Here is a 3232-nt window from a genome sequence, read left to right on the forward strand (position 1 = left end):
GGGGTGGTTGAACAGGTCCCCGTGGTGTGGAGGGCTAGATGAACAGTAGACGGTGGAGGGGTGGTTGAACAGTAGCCGGTGGAGTAGAGTGCGGTGGAGGCTGGATGAACAGGAGCCCGTGGAGGCTGGAGGAGGTCGACGGTGGAGATGAACAATATCCCGTGGAGTCCCGTTTTGCGGTACGCCACACCCCTCCCGATGAACAGGACCCCCGTTTCGACCATAGCGCTCCAACACAAGTCCGTTTCCTCCGTTTTGTGGTACGCCACACCCCTCCCGATCAACAGGACCCCCATTTCGACCGTAGGAGGTCCGTTTCCTTCGTTTTGCGGTACGCCAGACCCCTCCCGATGAACAGGATCCCGTTTCGAACGTGGCCGGTCGAACACAAGGCCGTTTCCTTCGTTCTGCGATACGCCAGGCCTCGTTTCCATCGCCTGTTCCGTCCAAGCCCTCCCGATGAACACAACGCATTCCGTTGCCTCCCCATGAACACGGCGCATTCCGTTGCCTCCCCATGAACACGACGACGATGTTGTTTCTCCGTTCCGACCCAACCATGTACACGAGCCCTTGCCGTACGTATGCGCGAGTAGGCATTCGAGACCCCGCCCGTATGTACACATACGTGGCTGTATTTTCTTTCTTGTAGCCTGGCCGCTGTACGTACGTGTACATCCTACGTGCGCGCCTATACTACGACATGTGTGCGCCTCTACTACGACACATGCACGCCTCTACATCGACCAGTATGTACGTACACGTTCGCGACCAGAATGACAACGCTACGTACGCTTCGACCAGGTGGGTCCCGACTGTCAGGCACTTCCTTGCCTGCGAATATGTAGCTGGTCGGTCCCAACAGTCAGGGGGCGAATCGTTTAGTTTTAGTTTTTTACCCGGACGCACTTCCTTGCGTGCGAAGATGTAGCTGGTGGGTCCCAGCAGTCGGGGGCCTGGTGGGTCCCAGCGGTTAGGGGGGCGAATCGTTTTTTTCGGACGCACTTCCTTGCGTGTGAAGATGTAGCTCGTGGGTCCCAGCAGTCAGTGGGCGAATCATTTTTTTCACGAAATATGGTGGCCCATCCGGTGGGCCCCGGTGTCAGGTGGAGGAATAATTATTTTGCGCGTAATAAGGAGGCACTTCTTTGCGGCTGCCGTGGACCTAGCTGTCAGCCTCTCCACATACAGTACTCTTCCGATGGAAGTCGGTCATTGACCACGTTGACCACGCTGCGCCGAGAGCACCAGGGCGGTGGTCTGGACGAGGCGAGGCCTAGGAAGGGGACGACGCGGAGCCGGGGAAAACGCAGCAGTGGAAGCCCGCGCGGAGAGGAGTACGAGGGTTCACTGGTTCGGCTGTGGTGTGAGGCTGCCGTCGCCGTAGAATAACAGGGGGTGTGGGTGAGTAGAAGGATGGCCTGGCCAGCGGTGGGAGTAGTATGGGGCGGTGAGGCCTCCGCGGCATCACAGCCGGCCACGGGAGGTAGGAGCACGCGACACGACCGACGCTCCTTTGGGCGGCTGGAGCATGAAGACCAGAGGTTGAAGAAGCACTACGGCCGTTGGATGGACATGTACGATCACTGCAGCTAGAATCGTTTATATTGACTAAGTTGACAAAGCCCTTGGTACGCGTTAACTTGGTAGGCCCACAGCTCGGATTTGGCAGAGAAAATATAGTCTGTTTGCGATTTGTAAGAATGTATAGCCCATTTTTTAATTCTAATGGAATTTACTATAGCCCATTTACAGTTTGTTAAAAGTACAACCCAACTTCTAGCTAGGACATCGATTAATAATTTCAAACAACCGCTCAAAACAGAATTCAAAAAAAAAATCCCACATTTTGATGGGATCCGAAATATTTGTATCTGAAATTTCTAGTCAGGTTAAATATAATTTCAAAATAAAGTTGTATTACGTTAAAATCCAACGAAATATTGCGTGCGCAACAAGTAATGAAATTAAAATTTTCAAATTCCAAAAATAATATATTTTTCAAACTAATTACATGTTTGGTGCATAGTAAATGTCCAGTTATTATAATTACATCCCATTTATTATTTCTTAAAGTCCATTTTCTTGTTAAGCCTAATGCATACCTCCTACAAAAGTTTGCAGCCCAGCGGGGCGGAGAATAACAAGTTGACCCGGATATTGTGTACAACTATCGGCCCAGTTGCATTGCTGATGTTGAAAAAAAGCTATTTTTTATACACACATTAAAAAAAATTGTATAGATAAGGAACATTTTTTATACACACATTTAACAATTTTTAAATACATGATTAACACTTTTTAAAACATATATTTTAGTCAACGGTGGGCCCACAACGAGCGAAGGAGGTCACAATACACATATTTTTTAAATACATGATTAACACTTTTGCAAAAACAATTAGCCCACAGCGAGCCAATTAGCTCCAGTCGGCCCACAGTGGGCCGACAGGGGCCAGTCGGCCAGCTGTAGACCGACTGGAATCCAATCGGCCTGCTGTGGGCCGACTAGGCCCAGTCGGCCTGCAGCGGGCGGACGGTGTATTATTTTTGAAAAAAATTTACCCAGCGTAATATTTATGAAAATTAATAAAAAATGTATTATTTAAGAAAAAATAGCGAAAAAGGCCTGTGTAGTACAGTACAACCTAACATGGTTACTCAGCCCACATTCAGCGACGCCGGAAAGGCCCAAACAAGGCTTCTGTAGAACTTTTTGAAGTCACTGAGCTCAATTAATAACTTAAGAAAAAAGTTAGATTACAGTGGAACCTAATTAAAAGCTGTCACGAGCAAATAAATAATTCAACGGGTCCCACTTGTGCGTGTGCACGCGCGTGTGTGTGTGTGAGAGAGAGAGAGAGATATAGAGAGAGAGACCCATCGGCCGATGCTCGTAAATACATCTTTCAGCCATATGCATTGCTGATGCCCAGTAAAAACTTATATAGTTGACACAATCATATAGAACATCATAGCACACTGAACTTGCATACAAAAATTTCACGCAGGCGGCACAATCAGGATGGAAGCAGTGGATCGCTACGGGAAGGGCTATGTTGAAACCAACGAAGTCGTACATAATGGTTCATCGTCTTTATCAATGACGGGGAAATATCTTGAATGTTGTGCAAAGAAAACAGACAAACAACACAATAAGTTCTCCTAGCACATTAAGTTGACGTACAACCCTTTCTAAAAAAAGTTCAGGTACAAAATTAGAACAGGTCAC

Source organism: Triticum aestivum, chromosome 5A, assembly GCF_018294505.1.
Source record: "Triticum aestivum cultivar Chinese Spring chromosome 5A, IWGSC CS RefSeq v2.1, whole genome shotgun sequence".
NCBI classification, from domain to species: Eukaryota; Viridiplantae; Streptophyta; class Magnoliopsida; order Poales; family Poaceae; genus Triticum; species Triticum aestivum.